The sequence below is a fragment of the Rana temporaria genome, chromosome 6, assembly GCF_905171775.1.
Source record: "Rana temporaria chromosome 6, aRanTem1.1, whole genome shotgun sequence".
NCBI lineage: Eukaryota > Metazoa > Chordata > Amphibia > Anura > Ranidae > Rana > Rana temporaria.
The window spans coordinates 201,028,498-201,046,684 of NC_053494.1; the positions used below are offsets into that span (position 1 = coordinate 201,028,498).

The 18,187-nt window shown below is 45.7% G+C and overlaps 1 protein-coding gene across 1 annotated transcript in view; it reads left to right on the plus strand.

Annotated features, from left to right (window-relative positions):
• CHPF (chondroitin polymerizing factor) overlaps positions 1-18,187 on the plus strand; it is a 69,381-nt gene that overhangs the window by 30,758 nt on the left and 20,436 nt on the right. The gene's annotated exons all lie outside the window — the stretch shown is intronic.

Here is an 18,187-nt window from a genome sequence, read left to right on the forward strand (position 1 = left end):
CTTTTAGTTTAACAATAACATGTCATACTTGCCTGTTCTGAGCAGTGGTTTTGCACAAAGCAGCTCGGGTCCCTCGCTGGCTCTCCTGGCCCCTCCATCCTGCCAAGTGCCCCCACAGCAAGCAGCTTGATGAGCTAGGAAGGGGGTGGGGGTGTTGAACCATGGCTGTGTCTGAATGGACACACACAGCCTGGGCTGCGACCTGGGTTCAGTTGCAGCGAAGGCCATCCTCACCACTAGAGGCTCTGGTGAACACCTGCTGGACCTTAGACTCTGCACCCCCAGTTAAGGGGGTGTGGCCTCTAAGATGAACACATGAGAGCAAGGTAAGCTGCCAGAGATTACTGCATATTCATGACACCAACCATTCAAAGCATCTTCTATTACAATTGGTATATCAGATAATTAACAAGAATAAACCTAGTAGAGGGGATAGGGCACAGAGGGGAGAGCTCATCATTGGCTCACTGACTTTGACAGCGGCAGCAGCCAATGGAGGCGCCACGCTGCCATCTCAGCCAATGAGGGAGGGAGAGTCCCGTGCAGCGGAGACACCCCTGCAGCATTGCTGGATTGAGGTGGGCTCAGATAAGTATTAGGGGGACTTCTGCATGAAGGTTTTTATCTAGATGCATAGAATGGAGGGACAGAGGTTCCTCATTGTGACTCTGGATATAGAGATAAATATAAATAGAGAAAAAAATATATATTTGGTGTTGGATCATCTCCTTGAAAAAGTAAGCAATAAATTCTACATTCCCTGGGGTGGGGGGCAATAAAAATAACTGGTACTGGCTTTGCTGGGGAACTGTTAGTTTAAATTATTTAGGGGGAAATTCAAGTTCACTGGCAGGGCTGTGATGAGACAAAGTGACATGGAATACAGACCAGAAAATGGTTGGATATTGATTGATGATTCCGGGGACGATACTGAAATATATATTATTATACAGAGACTTTTCAGCTCTTTCTTCCTCCCATCAATCTATCTGTGACATTTATCTCACTATAAAATCCCTGGACATCACTTGCCTGAACTTCCCGCACTTAATATAAATATCCTTTATTGCTGCGGCGCTTTATTCACTGATCACGCGATCAGACATTCTCTTTATATAAAGTGAAAGTTTTACCTTCCGTATCTGTGGGGACTAACCAGGTTTAATGAACGGGTCTTAATAATTAAATTGCTAAGTTTGAAAGACTGGCCCCTACAAGGCTTGGTTGTATGTCGAGGTAAAACGGGGGTGGGGGGGTTTGGGGTAACCAATTTCGTACATTTCGGCAATGCGTGCAATGTTTCCTGTGATCTGTTCCTTTTAAAGTGGAACGTCGCTCTCCTTATCGACATTGATTTGTTTTTTATCCTCGTGCTGCTAGCACTAGTAAAATAGATAGGAAAGTATATCATACTTGTGTTTTAAAGAAAATAAAATGTATGCTTTTATAAGCCACATAGAGCCGCAACTCGGCCACACCCCTGTTCTCTTCTCATTGGCTCACTGGCTGTGATTGACAGCAGTGGGAGCCAGTGGGCTCCTGCTACTGTCTCGGCCAATGAGGAGGAAGAGTCCTGGGAGAGCCGAGGCTATTGTGAACATCTCTGGATCAGAGAGAGCTTGAGTAAGGATTCAGGGGGGGGGGGGGGGCAGCTGCACACAGACAGGTATCAATCTGCCCCCCCCCCCCCCCCCAAACATCTGAGGGCTCCATAAAATCTTGTATTTAGCCTAAGTTTCAGTGCAGATGCTCCTGTTGGAACATTTTGCCTTTACTTGTGTTCTCTGTGTGGTTTGGGGTCTTTCTCCTTTTTCTTCCTTTTCTCCTTTTTCTTCCTTTTCTCCTTTTTCTTCCTTTCTCTTCCTTTTTTCTTCCTTTCTCTTCCTTTTTTCTTCCTTTCTCTTCCTTTTTTCTTCCTTTCTCTTCCTTTTTCTTCCTTTTTTCTTCCTTTTTTCTTCCTTTCTCTTCCTTTTTTCTTCCTTTCTCTTCCTTTTTTCTTCCTTTCTCTTCCTTTCTCTTCCTTTCTCCTTTTTTTCTTCCTTTCTCCTTTTTTCTTCCTTTCTCCTTTTTTCTTCCTTTATTCCTTTCGTCTTCCTTTCGTCTTCCTTTCGTCTTCCTTTCGTCTTCCTTTCGTCTTCCTTTCGTCTTCCTTTCGTCTTCCTTTCGTCTTCCTTTCGTCTTCCTTTCGTCTTCCTTTCGTCTTCCTTTCGTCTTCCTTTCGTCTTCCTTTCGTCTTCCTTTCGTCTTCCTTTCGTCTTCCTTTCGTCTTCCTTTCGTCTTCCTTTCGTCTTCCTTTCGTCTTCCTTTCGTCTTCCTTTCGTCTTCCTTTCGTCTTCCTTTCGTCTTCCTTTCGTCTTCCTTTCGTCTTCCTTTCGTCTTCCTTTCGTCTTCCTTTCGTCTTCCTTTCGTCTTCCTTTTTCTCCTTCCTTTTTTTTCTTCCTTTTTTTTCTTCCTTTTTTTTCTTCCTTTCTCCTTTTTTCTTTCTTCCTTCTCAAAAGAGGATCCCAATCCCCTTCCCCACTGTTAAAAAAAAAAAAAAAAAAAAAAAAAGCTTTAGATATACATTTTTAATACAATTTCTGTTTATACTGATTACATGGACACATATAGTGTATTTAAGACGTTCTTCAAAGACGGTTTTCTTAAAAAAAAAAAAAGACAGAGAACCCTGCGGGGTCCTTGCTGCCATCTTCTCGCAGGCAGCACTAATGACGTATTAGTTATGATCTAGTTGGGCCCATATCATAGAAACAATGACGATCATGTTGACAGATGTGACCTTTTTATATGGAGCCCTTAAGCACTTTGTTCCATCTATTAATAACTTTCACTGTGTCATTGAGTACAAGTGACCAACCATGCCTGGAGCTGGGCAGAGCGAGGCGTCTGCAATGGCAGCTAGAGGACCCAGCATTACACACACATATATTATATAGAGCTGTGGAGCAGTGTGTATGCTCCATCAGACAATTGTTGGCTGAATTAACGACAACAAATGTTGGCTGTTCATGCTCACCAACTGTCTGACAATAAATGTTTTTTTTATCGTTACATCACGGGACACAGAGCGGCATTCATTACTATATGGGTTATATGGAGTACCTTCAGGTGTAGACACTGGCAATCTTCAAACAGGAAATGCCCCTCCCTATATAACCCCCTCCCATAGGAGGAGTACCTCAGTTTTTACGCCAGTGTCTTAGGTGTTAGTCATGGTTTAGCTTGCCTCCGCATCCTTGGGATTAGGTGAGCTACCGGTTCTGTCCAAAAAAGCCTGCGCGCTAAAGTGGTCAGTAACCGGACCCCAAACCCTTGGGGTATAGCCCATAATGCTTTCTTTTTAAGAGAGCTGGACCCTGGGCCCAGAACTTAGAAAACCTTTGGGGCGCCTAATGTTTTCTGTTTGCCAGGGTGCTGTATGGGCCCAGGACAGTGGATCCTTCATGGAAGAAGAAGGTTCCCAGGGCCTGAAGGTCTAGACATCCCCACGGAGATGGGGGAAGATTGGACCTCTTGCTTGGCAAAGTCCTGCGGCATGGAGCAGGTAAGTAAGGGGAAAAAACCTGCAGGGCTTGGCTCTTAGCAAGTTTTTTCTGGGAGGTCACAGGGGACATGCCTAAAGGTTATGCATTGCATCTGGCAAACCAGTCACATATCATGAAGATAGGATGGCTCTATATGTTATATTTCCCCATAAAAGGTGACCTCCCTGGTAGTGTTGCAAAAGCTGTGAGTGGGGCCTTTTATGTACAAGTGTATGTGTGTGTCAGAGAGCTATGCTTACCTGCAAGCCTCCAGGCGATGCTCTATCCAGTCCTCTCCCTCATGCCTGCAAGGCAGGCAAAACGCTGACCTCCTCGTGTGTTCCAGGCCTGCGGCTGCAGGAACAGAGAGGCCCTTCCTCCCAACCCCCCCCCCCCGTCGGCGGGCGCGCGCGCGGTGCGCGTGCACGTGTTATAGACGCATTTGGCGCCGTTTTAGCTGGGGGGGAAGGGCGGGTCAGTGGTTTAAAGGAAGGGGCGGCCCTTCCTTAGATGCCACAGCTCATTCATTTCTCTGGCTTAAGGGAGGAAGGACTGGAGTGAAGCACGGGGCGCTGAGGACACACAGTGGCCAGAAAGAATACTACAGTCTTCAGAAGATTGTGGTTTAGCCTAGGAATAGGCTGGGTTTCTTTTCCATCTCATAGTCTTTTCTTTGGCAATACTACTCAGGGGGATAGAATGTTTTTTCTTGCCTAGATTGAAAAAAAAAAAAAGAAAAAAAAAAAAAAAAGAAGAAAAGTTTTTCTTTGAAAAAAAAAAAAAAAAAGGTGTCATCTAGGGTAGAGGAAACATTTTTTATTCCCCAAACAGGTGTTAAATGCCCAAACTATTATAAGTCCCAGGTACCAATAAGTAGCAGGTGTACCTCGGTATTGTACCATGGCATCAAGAGCAGAGGGTACAAAAGGTGGGGATTCCCCCGCAGAATCTGAGGTCTCGGATAGAGCTATGCCGCTGCTTTCCCCACAGGGAACCTTTGGGCCATCGGGGTCTGGGGCTAGAGCTGACGCGAGTCAACCCAACCCTAAGGTGGTCACGGAGGAGGTGTTACTCGCCTCTTTAAATGAGATGCGGAGAAGCATGGGAGAAATGATAGCCGCAGCCATGCGGGGTAGTAAGCGGAATAGATCTCCGTCACCCGTGCGCGGACCCTCGGAAGAGGAGGTCCTTTCCTCTGGGGAATTGGACCTCTTGGACAGAGACCAGGTAGGTTCAGGGATCGAAGATCCGGATACAGAGGAGTCTGGGGCAGTCTCCCTGAGGGAGAGCTGGTGGATTCAGGGCTTGACGGACTTGGTCCATAAGGCATTCAACCTACCTGTACCAGATCTCCAGGTATCCACGGTTTCAGCTTTGGGCTCACTGAGGGCGCCTCAAAGCAGTGCTGTGTTTCCGATCCATCCTCTATTGGAGGAAGTCTTGTTCCAAGAGTGGAACAAACCAGACAAGGTTTTCTTTCCACCTAAGAAATTTTCTGTCTTATATCCTATGGAAGAAAAGTTTTCCAAGAGATGGGCTTCTCCTGCAGTAGACGCAGCCATCTCATGTGTTAACAAATCGTTAACATGTCCTGTAGAAAACGTACAGGTTTTCAAAGATCCAGTTGATAGACGCTTGGAAGCCCTACTTAAGAACTCCTTCACTTCTGCAGGGGCAGTAGTACAGCCAGCCGTGGCTGCGATTGGAGTCGCTCAAGCTTTATCGGATCAATTTAAGCAAATGCTTGAACTTATTCCTGCCGAGCAGGCAGAAGAATTTTCGGATGTCCCTAAGGCCATATGTTTTACGGTAGACGCAATCAAGGATTCTATCCAACAAGCGTCACGTTTATCATTATCCCTTATCCATATGAGAAGACTCTTATGGTTAAAAAGCTGGGAGGCTGAGCCCCCATGCAAGAAGCTCCTGGCAGGGTTTCCCTTCCATGGAGGACGGCTCTTCGGAGAGGACTTAGATAAATACATTCAGACCATTTCAAGCGGCAAGAGTACTCTCTTGCCAACTAAGAAGAGGGTTCAGGGACCTGCGTTTAAACGACAGTCCTCCCCTGGGCAGGGGCCCTCTAATGCCAAGCAGTATCGACGGCCTCCTGCAAGAACAAACTTCGGCTTCAACAGCAGATCACGAGGACAGGCTGTTAGGGGCAAGAGGCAGTGGTTTCGCAAGCCAGCAAAACCAGCCCCCAAGTCTACCTCATGAAGGGGCGCCCCCACCCACGAAGGTGGGGGGAAGGCTGCGACTCTTTTCGGAGATTTGGGAAGCCAACATTCCCGACGAGTGGGTACGGTCTTCCGTGGCCACAGGCTACAAGCTAGAGTTCCTAAGGTTTCCTCCTCCTCATTTCCAGGAGTCGAGGATTCCAAACGATCTGGAGAAAAGAGCCGCATTAAGGTCGGCTCTAGATCATCTACTTTCCCAGGAAGTAATAGTAGAGGTACCAGTCCTGGAACAGGGGCTGGGTTTCTACTCCAACCTATTCATCATCCTAAAGCCCAATGGAGATGTCAGGCCAATTTTGGACCTAAAGATGGTAAATGCATACTTAAAGGTCCGCTCATTTCGGATGGAATCCGTGCGGTCAGCAGCTGCCACACTCCAAAAGGACGACTTCATGGCGTCCATAGACATAAAGGATGCCTACCTTCATGTTCCAATTTATCAGCCACATCAAAGATATCTACGCTTTATGGTGGCTTCGCGTCATTTCCAATTCGTGGCGCTTCCCTTCGGGTTGGCTACGGCCCCCCGGGTGTTCACGAAGGTTCTAGCTCCAATCCTAGCCAAGCTAAGGATCCAAGGGGTCACGATCCTAGCATACCTGGACGACCTCCTAGTCATAGACCACTCATCTCCCGGCTTGGAACGAGCAGTGGCCCTCACGGTCCAATACCTCGAGAGGTTCGGCTGGGTCCTAAATCAAGAAAAGTCAACATTCCAGCCCACAAGGCAGTTGGAATATCTCGGCATGAGATTAGACACGGAACAACAAGGGGTGTTCCTACCTCTGAGGAAGGTCAAAGCCATCAAGGAATTAATCCTACTGGTTCTAAGCAAGAAAAAACCGACTTTTCGCCTATGTATGAGATTACTAGGCAAGATGGTGGCTACTTTCGAGGCGGTGCCATACGCCCAGAGCCACACTCGCATCCTGCAGGCAGCCATCCTGTCAGCATGGAGCAGAAGGCCACAGGCCTTGGATATCCCGTTGCCTCTCTCATCAAGAGTCCGGCAAAGTCTGTGTTGGTGGTTAGACCCTCAGAATCTACTGAAGGGAAAATCTTTCAGCCCAGTGGCTTGGAAGATAGTGACCACAGACGCCAGCCTGACGGGCTGGGGAGCGATTGTGGATGGTTCCACTCGCCAAGGTATTTGGGCAAAGCCAGAGAAGCTTTTACCCATCAACATCTTGGAGCTCAGAGCTGTTCGACTAGCCCTCAGGGCTTGGACGTCGAAATTGCAGGGGCTCCCGGTGAGAATTCAATCAGACAATGCCACGGCAGTGGCATACATAAATCACCAAGGGGGGACCAGGAGTCAGGCCGCTCAGAGAGAAGTGAGCTTGATTCTCTTATGGGCAGAGGCTCATGTGCCCTGCATATCGGCAGTATTCATTCCCGGAGTGGACAACTTTCAGGCGGACTTCTTAAGCCGCCAGACTCTATGGCCGGGGGAATGGTCTCTGCATCCACAAGTCTTTCAAGCACTCTGCCAAAGATGGGGAGTGCCGGACGTGGATATCATGGCATCGAGACTCAACAAGAAGCTAGACAGGTTCATGTCCCGCTCAAGGGATCCGATGGCCTGCGGAACCGATGCTCTGGTTTGCCCTTGGCATCAGTTCAAGCTTCTTTATGCGTTTCCCCCGCTCCAGTTACTACCCCGCCTGCTGCGCAGGATCCGGGTGGAGCACATACCAGTTATCCTGGTAGCTCCAGCATGGCCCAGAAGGGCTTGGTACTCACTAATCCTAAGGATGGTAGTGGGAAACCCTTGGACTCTGCCTCTAAGGCCAGACCTGCTATCGCAAGGTCCGATCCTCCACCCTGCCTTACGGCATCTAAATTTGACGGCCTGGAAGCTGAATCCTTGATTCTCAGGGGTAGAGGTCTGTCTCAGAAGGTAATCTCTACCCTAATCAGAGCCAGGAAACCGGTCTCTAGGGTGATTTATCACAGGGTCTGGAAGGCCTATATAGGCTGGTGCGAGTCCAAGCTATGGCTTCCTCGCAAGTTCACCATAGATAGAGTTTTAAGTTTTCTCCAGCTAGGAGTGGATAAAGGATTGGCATTAAGCACAATCAAAGGACAGATTTCTGCCCTGTCAGTGTGGTTTCAGCGGCCACTGGCCACCCACTCGCTGGTTAAGACCTTCCTTCAAGGGGTCTTACGTATTAAACCTCCAGTTAAATCCCCGCTTTGTCCGTGGGATTTAAATCTTGTTCTGTCGAGTTTACAGAAACAACCGTTTGAGCCGTTGGCTGAAGTTCCTTTGGTTCTACTGACAAGGAAGTTGGTGTTTTTGGTTGCCATAGTTTCCGCAAGAAGAGTTTCGGAACTGGCAGCCTTATCCTGTAAGGAACCATATCTTATATTTCATAAGGACAAGGTCGTTCTCCGCCCTCATCCTTCCTTCTTACCGAAGGTCATATCCAGTTTTCATTTGAACCAGGATTTGGTATTACCATCCTTCTTCCCTAAACCTACTTCCAGAAAGGAAGGGTTGCTGCATACCTTGGATATTGTCAGGGCCATGAAGGCCTATCTTAAAGCTACAGAGAAGATCCGGAAAACAGATGTCCTGTTTATTCTACCGGATGGGCCCAAGAAGGGGCAGGCAGCTGCAAAGTCCACCATTTCTAGGTGGATTAAGCAATTGATCACTCAGGCCTACGGCTTGAAAGGGTTGCCTCCTCCAGTATCATTAAGGGCTCATTCTACTAGAGCCATGGGCGCCTCCTGGGCAGCGCACCACCAGATCTCTATGGCTCAAGTTTGCAAGGCGGCAACCTGGTCTTCTGTCCACACATTTACAAAATTCTACAAGTTGGACGTAAGAAGGAATACTGATACTGCCTTCGGGCAGGCAGTGCTGCAGGCTGCAGTTTGAGACCCTCGGATTCCGGGGGCTCCTCTTTTTTTGAGTTAAATTTAAAATTTAAGATTATTTTTCTCAAATAAGTTGGATTTATTATGATTTGAGTATATCTCTAAATTAAATCCTTTTGTCTTGGAGATGTTCTCCCTCCCCTCATTGTAAGCATTGCTTTGGGACATCCCATATAGTAATGAATGCCGCTCTGTGTCCCGTGATGTAACGATAAAGAAAAAGAGATTTTTAATACAGCTTACCTGTAAAATCTTTTTCTTGGAGTACATCACGGGACACAGAGCTCCCACCCCTCTTTTGAGGACCATTTTGGGAGACATACTGCTTGCTACAAAACTGAGGTACTCCTCCTGTGGGAGGGGGTTATATAGGGAGGGGCATTTCCTGTTTGAAGATTGCCAGTGTCTACACCTGAAGGTACTCCATATAACCCATATAGTAATGAATGCCGCTCTGTGTCCCGTGATGTACTCCAAGAAAAAGATTTTACAGGTAAGCTGTATTAAAAATCTCTTTTTTACGTCTGATCATCCGATCGTGTGTACACAAGTTCGTCGGACTACAGTCCAAAGTACGTACACGTATGCTACGAACCAATGCTAACCATAAGACAACAATGGCAGAAGTTGCCCAAAGGGTGGCGCTAAAGAGCAGAAAAACCACGTAGTTTCGTGAATGTTGGCTGAAAAAAGTTCTGCTGTCTATATGTAGAACAAGTTCACGGACAAAAATCCATGGATTTGTCCGATCGTGTGTGAGGCTTTAGACTGGTCCCTGGGGGTGAGGAGACTGAGGAAATGTCTCATCCTGTCTGCTGCGGCAGACTGACATCATCTTGGCCTTGACAAATTCACTTGATTGAAGCTCGAGCTTAGACATTTAAAAAATATATATAATTTGTGTATATTTCGATGTGTCAGACAAGTTGTACGGTCACAGAATGTCTGTTGTAAGGAGTGAGGTAGGGTTGTACTTTAAATAAAAAAAATGTATGTCTTTTAAAGGAGTGCACTTGGGATTGGTGTGTACACCAGGATTGGTGCTACGGCACTGTTCTGCCAACGCACACCCGCGGCCATACATTACATTACAACACATGACATCACTTCCGAATTCTTCTTTTTTTTTTTTGTATGAGAATTTTCGTGACTTGAATAACCTATATAATTTCTACTTGCGACTATTAACCACTTAAGGACCGCCTCCTGCACATTTTACGTCGGCAGAATGGCACGGCTGGGCACATGCACGTACAGGTACGTCCTGTGCTAGTACCCAGCCGTGGGTCGCGGGCGAGTGTCCGCGACCTGGTCCGAAGCTCCGGGACCGCCGGAGTCCCGCAATCAGCCCCCGGAGCTGAAGAATGGGGAGAGCTGTATGTAAACACGGCTTCCCCGTTCTTCACTGTGGCGGCGGCATCGATTGTGTGATCCCTTTTATAGGGGGACACAATCGATGACGTCAAACCTACAGCCACACCCCCCTACAGTTAGAAACAGACATGAGGTCATGCATAACCCCTTCAGCGTCCCCTTGTGGTTAACTCCCAAACTGCAATTGTCATTTTCACAGTAAACAATGCATTTTAAAAGCATTTCTTTGCTGTGAGAATGACAATGGTCCCAAAAATGTGTCAACATTGTCCGAAGTGTCCGCCATAATGTCGCAGTCACAAAAAAAAATCGCTGATCGCCGCCATTAGTAGTAAAAAAAATATCTAATCAATAATAAAAATGCAATAAAACTATCCCCCATTTTGTAAACGCTATAAATTTAGCGCAAACCAACCGATAAACGCTTATTGCGATTTTTTTTTTTTTTTACCAAAAATAGGTAGAATACGTATCGGCCTAAACTGAGGGAAAAAAAATCTTTTTTTATATATTTTTGGGGGATATTTATTATAGCAACAAGTAAAAAATATTGTTTTTTTTCAAAATTGTCGCTCTATTTTTGTTAGCGCAAAAAATTAAAACCGCAGAGGTGATCAAATACCACCAAAAGAAAGCTCTATTTGTGGGGAAAAAAGGACGCCAATTTTGTTTGGGAGCCGCGTCGCACGACCGCGCAATTGTCTGTTAAAGCAACGCAGTGCCGAATCACAAAAACTGTCCGGGTCCTTTAGCTGCCTAAAGGTCCGGGTCTTAAGTGGTTTAGCGGAAAAAGTTGTGCGATCTGTCATACGATATTGGTATGGTGTGTGCGGGGCATTAGAAGGGTGATTGTGGATAATGGACAGCTATGACTGTCGGTGGATCTGTACTACACGTCGTCTATATTTAGTGGCACAGAGTCGAAGTTTACTCCAGGTCCTCTACAAGCAGGTGATTGTTCTGCAGGAGGGAGGGGGGGGTCTTGCTTTTCCTTCTAGCGGATGCCTGTCCATTCCCCTCCCGCTCTCCGGAGTGCGCTCTGCAGCTTGGCTTCTTCAACTGAAAGACACTATTTACAGCCAAGACAGAACACAGATGTCAGAGCCGGCCTTGGGAAGGGATAAAAGGAAGAAAACACAAACCGTCATTGTTGGGACTTGTTCCTTTATGTTGGTGGATTTCTCAGGCCTTCCAGCTTCATGGATACCTGTGCTGAAATCAAGCATGCCACACCAGCAGTATATATCTTGCTATGGGGAATTTTGGGAGGAATGGATAAGAGACCCCCCCCCCCCCCAGCCCATATGTCACCAGTGTCTTCTGAGCTCAAAAGTAACACGGTAATAGCGGAGATTCAGCTGTTTCATACAGAAGTGGATGATTTACTGGGCATATAAACCCAAAAATTGTTGGTGCCACAGTTTTACTGTTGTACCCCCCCCCCCTTCCCGATTGTCCACCTGAATTCTACCATTATGGCCAGACATTGTGTGATGCATGCAGTGACAATTTTAAAGGGCAAGTTCACCTTTTCAGAAAAAGAGGTAACCTACTATATACCGTATTTATCGGGGTATTGCGCGCTCCGGCGTATAGCGAGCACCCCTAATGTTGACCCTAAATTCCTGTAAAAAAACATTTCATTACATTTTACTACTTACAGTTTTGGTGTCTTGCCCGGCGTCCATCGGAGGCCTCGTCCGGTCCGGCGTCCGTCTGCGGCCTCGGTGGTGTCCTCTCGGCTTCTCCCGCGCTGTCTCCGTGTCGAATCCCCGCTTCCCGCACTCAGTTTGAACGCCTCCGCCGACATATACCGAGCGCAGTACACTCGGGTATATTCGGACACACTCGGCTTCTCACGCATAAACGTCACAGAGCGTGACTACGAGCGAAGCTGAGCCTTGCCGAATGTACCCGAGTGTACTGCGCTCGGTATATGTCGCACAGGCATTCAAACTAAGCGCGGGTATCGGCGTATATCGCGCACCCACGGTTTCCCCCTTATTTTAAGGGGGGAAAAAAGTGCGCAGTATACGCCGATAAATACGGTATATACCATGCCTAAAATGTTTTTTTTGTTTTTTCTTTGTCTGAATTTCTCACTTCCTGTTCCTCCTCAGTAAGCTGTTCTGGCTGACTAACCCCCAGCCAGATGATGGGGGCAAGCTTACTGAGGAGGAACAGGAAGTAAGAAATTCAGACAAGGGGGGGGGGGGGGAATTTTTAAAAGGGAAATCTAAGGAAAAGGTAGGTGAACCAACAATGCACTAGCCTAAAGGAACCTATTTAGAAAATAAAAAATGAACCTTTAGCAACCCTTTTAACTCAACTTGACTTGCATAGTTTGGCAGTGCCGTGATTGGAGGCACAGAGGGTAAATGCCCAGTGTCCCTATACTAGCACTGTCAAATCTACCGTATTTGCCGGCGTATTAAGACGACTCGGCCTATAAGACGACCCCCTAATATGCTGCTAAAAACTGTGAATTTGTGGTCTACTCACCGTATTAGACGACCCCCTTGTGTGCAAGTAATGGGTTTTAATTAATTGTAGAAGCCGCAGCCCGCCGGGTGCTCTGTACGGCTGTATGTAGTTTGTATATGCGCGCTCAGCCAATCCCGATGCACTGTGTGATGACAGCATGCCAACCCTGCTCGGATTGGATAACAACCTCTGCCAATCCGATTGGCAGAGGTTATTACTCCAATCCGAGCAGGCTTGGCATGCTCTGTCATTACACAGTGCATCGTGATTGGCTAAGCGGCGCATATACAGAATACATGCAGCCGCACAGAGCACCCGGCAGCTGATATCGACCGAGCAGCTGCTATACCCGGCGTATAAGACGACCCCCGGATTTTGGCTGTGTAATTCCGGTGTAAAAAGTCGTCTTATACGCCGGAAAATACGGTACATTTATTTTATGCATTTAGAGGTTGCATGTAATGATTTTTTAATTGTACTATTCATACCTGTCAGTTTAGTTTTTCCTGTGTTTAGGTGCGGTCAGTTTAGCTGCTAATATAGAAAATCCTGTGTGTCCAGGATCCTATTAGAAACTCTAATGCCGCGTACACACGACCGTTTTTCATGACGAGAAAAATGCAATTTTTTAAATTGGTCGTGAAAAACGACAGTTTGTAGGCTCCAGAGCATTTTTCTTGACGGGAAACATGGCCTTTAAAAATGTAGAACCTGCTCTTTTTTTTTTTTCTTCTCGCTTTTCCACGTCGTCGTTTTTCTCGGCGTGAAAAACGGTTGTGTGTATGCTTTAACGAGGGGGAAATAGACGCGCATGAGCAGAAACAAGTTATGAGAAGGGAATTTAGCATAATCGGCCTAAAGGGTGGCACAATACGAATAGAACTTCCCCTTTAGTGTCGTCGTACGTCACCGCGCTTTGCTCGAGCATTTTTTTTTTCACGATCGTGTATATGCAAGGCAGGCTTGAGAGGAATCGCGTCCAAAAAAAAACGTCCTTTTTTTTCATGACATGAATAACGGTCGTGTGTACGCGGCATAAGAGTCCTTTCACACTGCCAGCGCCTGAAAAGTGCTGGTAAAGCGCCACTAAAACTAGCAGCGCTTTACCTGCATTTTTCCTGCGCTAGCGGGGCACTTTTAACCCCCGCTAGCGGCCGGATAAAGGGTTAATATTGCCCGTAAAGCACCACTGCCGAGGCACTTTGGCGGCCCTGCCCATTGATTTCAATGCAAAGGGGTGTTTAGGAACGGTCTATACACTGCTCCTAAAGAGCCTCAAAGAAGCTGCTTCCAAGACTTTTTTGACGCATCGCCAGCGCAGATAAGGCTTTTTTTTCAGGCGCTATTTTTAGCGCTAAAGCACCTGAAAAACGCCTCCAGTGTGAAAGGGGTCTAAAATGCATAACATTTTTATATATATATATATATATATATATATATATATATTTTTTTTTGGCTAAAAGCGGGAACACCTAATGAAAGGGGACATGGATGCACAAAGTTTACTTTCCCAAATAACTTCTGCATTTAGAAAAGCCAAACCATTGTGAATGGGACTTGGGAAATGCCACCAAACAAGATCCACTTGTGGAAAGAAATTGCATTTTTCTTTACTCTTCATGCACTTTACATAATTGGCTTCTTTGATTAGTAGCTGGACCTGAGGAAGCTGCTTAATCTGGTCTTGCAGTGTCTCTTGGAATAAGCGGCTTTCTCGGCTTCTACTTGTGTAGCGTTGGGGGGTTGGCCATCATCTGGAGGTTGCAGGGCTGTTGGTATTCAGTATTGCATTTAACTTTTAAAATGTAGCTCAAGCATTGAATTCCCCCGGTCTTCTGCCAGCAGCGGAGCGGGCGATGGATGGTAATGGCATTTTGTTATCAAAGCCTCCCGGGTTGCAGCTTGCGTCTCTTGGCTTGTGGAAAATGCCATCGAATGTGATGGCTCACTGGCATTTGGAAAGGGAAGTTCCATATTTCACAAGCCCATTATTCTGCTGAATTAACAATGACCGGGAATCCTTGCCAACGTTCTTGGTGCATTCTGAAGACTGGCATTGGTGCAATCCTCCCGGATTAGTGAACTGAATGGGATGATTAATTTTGAATGTGCGCCATTTCTATTTCATATCCGTGTGTGTGTGTGTGTGTGTGTGTGTGTGTGTGTGTGTGTGTACTTCAAGGGGTGTTCCAGGCATTTTTCATGTTTATTAAAAGTCAGCAGCTACAAAAAGTAGATGCTGGCTTTTAATAAACATGCACTCACCTGCTCCACGTTCCAGCGACGCGACGGCCGGAGCTCCATTCCTCTCCGACCGGCGTCCTCATTGCTACTGTGGGCACCCGGCCGTGACAGCTTTCAGCTTCACGGCCGGGCACTCATTTCGCATGTGCGAGCGGTGCTGCGCTTTCTGATTGGACAGGCGATCGCCTGGGACCTGTCACGTGTCCCAGGCGATCGCCTACAGGGAGGGGCCGCCAAAAGCGATATGACGGTAAAAAAAATCCCCAAAACGAGTTCTGAGAGAGACGTTTTTCAGGTGTAAAAATGCTCTAACGTCAAACGCCTAAAAACGCGGATAAACGCTCAAACTTGGCTCACCAGCATTTTTTTTTTAGTTTTTGAACCATTGCGAGAGGGGGGGAAAAAAAGCTAAACGCTATTGCAAAAAATATTGCAATGCTAATAAAAAATATATATATATTGTGTCCAGTGTGCGTGAGGCCGAACTGTATTCCTTGTCTTCAATGTCAACAGACTTTCGGGAACAGATAAACAGGACTGAAATGCTGCTCCGGTATCCTGCCAGTGCCATACACATGTCTGAAAGGATAAGTTCACTTTAAAGGGGTTGTAAAGGTAAAAAAAAAGCTGTTTTTGGCAGTCTTTTTCTACAGTCATTAAACTCTCCATTTTATCCTAAGTCTCCATGCACACACATGCTGTTATCGGCAGTTTTAAGCACTGGCGTTTTTGAGCAGTAAAAAAAAACTAGTGGCTTCTGAGAGACGTTTTTCAATGTACTTAAAAAAAAAAAGGGGGGAGGGGGCGGAAAAACACAAAATGCTATTGCAAAAAAACGCACATCTTTTTGCAGGTGAAGGATCGCACCTGCCATCGGCAGATCGTGGGTGCAATGCAGGACTCTTGCAGACTGTGTGAGAGCTGTCTGCTCAAACCTCATAAGGGCAGATAGTTGCACACTGACAGGAAGCATCAATGAACTACCTAGAGTGCTCACCAGCACCCTGGTAGTGCATTGAGAGTGACTGACGAGCCAAAAGCCACAAAGGTTGTTGGTACTTGTAGGTCTCCCATTCACAGAACTTGGGTGGGCGGAGCCCTGCACTGTTTATGCGCCCCCCCCCCCCCCCCCCCCAATTGTGACAGCAAGATTGGAGAGAGAGCCACAAGCATGAAACCCAGAGGCATGATGGGACTTGTAGTTTTGCAACAGCTGGAGGTCTGCTAATTGCGTATACCTGCTGTATATACTAGAGCTGAATGATTCTGGATAAAATGAGAATCACAATCTTATTGCTTATAAAAAGGATCTATAAAGACTTTCTTTTTTTAAGATTTACAACCCCTGAACATTAAGTTATTAAACATGGCAAAAAAATAAGACCTTATACTCTTTGCTTTAATTAAATTTAAAGAAATTTTACCATTAACCACTTCCGGACCGACTCACGATGATATATGTCTGCATTTTGAAGAGGAATTTGTTGTGGCAGCAGCTAGTGCGCTTGTAAGACCGCTGCGCAAATACGGTGTGAAAAAGTATTGCAAAAAACAATGTATGTTTTGGGGCTCCATGTAATTTTCTACAAACAAATATTCAATAAAATGTGATTAAACAAAAAAATATATAAATGTTTTGGGGTTCCAAGTAATTTTCTAGCAAAAATTTTGACTTTAATTTTAAACACCAAATCTCAGAAAGCGGCTCGGTCCTTAAGGCCCCTTTCATACATGTGGACGTATGTCCGCTTATTCATCCATCCGTTTACAGATGAAAAAGGGACATACGTTAATCCCTATGAGATAGCGGGTGTCAGCGGATTAACATCGGCTGACACCCGATCTCATCCGTGTCTGCAAAATCAATCCTCCGATTCTGCAGATGGAGGAAAATCCTTTTTTTTTTTTTTTTTTTCATCCGTCTGCAGATCGGATCAGGTGAAACTGGCCCCGTAGGGGAGAGCGGAGATCTGATGGGGCGGTCCATGCACAGTGTGCGGGGACCACCCTGTCATCTGCCGGCAAGCGGATACACATGTATGAATCCTCGCGGGATCCGTACATGTGAAAGGGGCCTAAGTGTTTAAGTTATATTAGGGTGTTTTTTATTTTTTTTTGTACTCACCGATGCCTACCGCTTTTTTGTTGACACCTATGCTGTCAACAATGTTACAAAGCATAAGCAATGAAAAATTATTTCACAAATTAAACCAATTTTCTTTTTTTTTTTTTTTTATTATGTGAAACGTGTAAATTATATTAAAGCGGGAGTTCACCAGAATTTTTTTTTTAACATTAGATTGAGGCTCATTTTGTCTAGGGGAATCGGGTAGTTTTTTTAAAATCGGAACTGTACTTACCGTTTTAGAGAGCGATCTTCTCCGCCACTTCCGGGTATGGTCTGCGGGACTGGGTGTTCCTATTTGATTGACAGGCTTCCGACGGTCGCATACATCGCATCACGAGTAGCCGAAAGAAGCGGATCGTCGGTGTGGCTCTATACGGCGCCTGCGCACCGACGTTCGGCTACTTTCGAAAAATCGTGAAGCGATGTATGCGACCCTCGGAAGTCTGTCAATCAAATGGGAATGCCCAGTCCCGAAGCCCATACCCGGAAGCGGCGGAGAAGATCGCTCTCTGAAACGGTAAGTACGGCTTCGATTTAAAAAAAAATACCCGATTCCCCTAAACAAAATGAGCCTCAATCTAATGTTAAAAATTAAGTTTTCGGGTGAACTCCACTTTAAAGATATACAATATTAATAAAAACAAACATTATTTTTTTTTATTTTTTTATTGATAGTTTATAAAATAGAAGTAAAAAAAATCAGCAGGAAAATAATTAAATGGAGAATAAGGAGTTAATAAGGCTCATATAGAGTAAATTTAAGGGGGTTAAATAGGTTTTTATTAAATGTCCTTTTCTCCTGGTTGCTTTTACAGAGCAACATTCATCCCTTTTTGATCTGTAAATGAATAAACAGAAGTACAGATAACAAGATACAATGTTTCTTTTATCATTCTTGCAGCTGAGCAATGTTGTTGATGGACATTGCCAGCTGTGAGCAGGGGAACTGTTTTGGCACTTTTTACATGAATTGTGGAGATCCTGGATTAAGACTGTGTGTGTGTGTGTGTGTGTGTGTGCGCAAATTGAGATCACAATCTTTTAACGCTTAATTGTGCAGCTCTAATATGCGCCATCCCTGGCCAAAGTCCCTGGAAGCTGTAAATCGCTGAAGTAGACACCACTACTCCAGTAATCACCACTGGCTTCCATGCAGTCTATTTATTTCTGGTTTTGGGCCCCCTACCAGTATTTGGTTGATTAAACAATCTCTTCCTTGGACACATTTCTTGATTTTTTTTTTTTGTAGTCTTGTGTCTTTTTTTTTTGTATTTACCCAGTGCAAACGGTTTCAAACTTTTTTATTT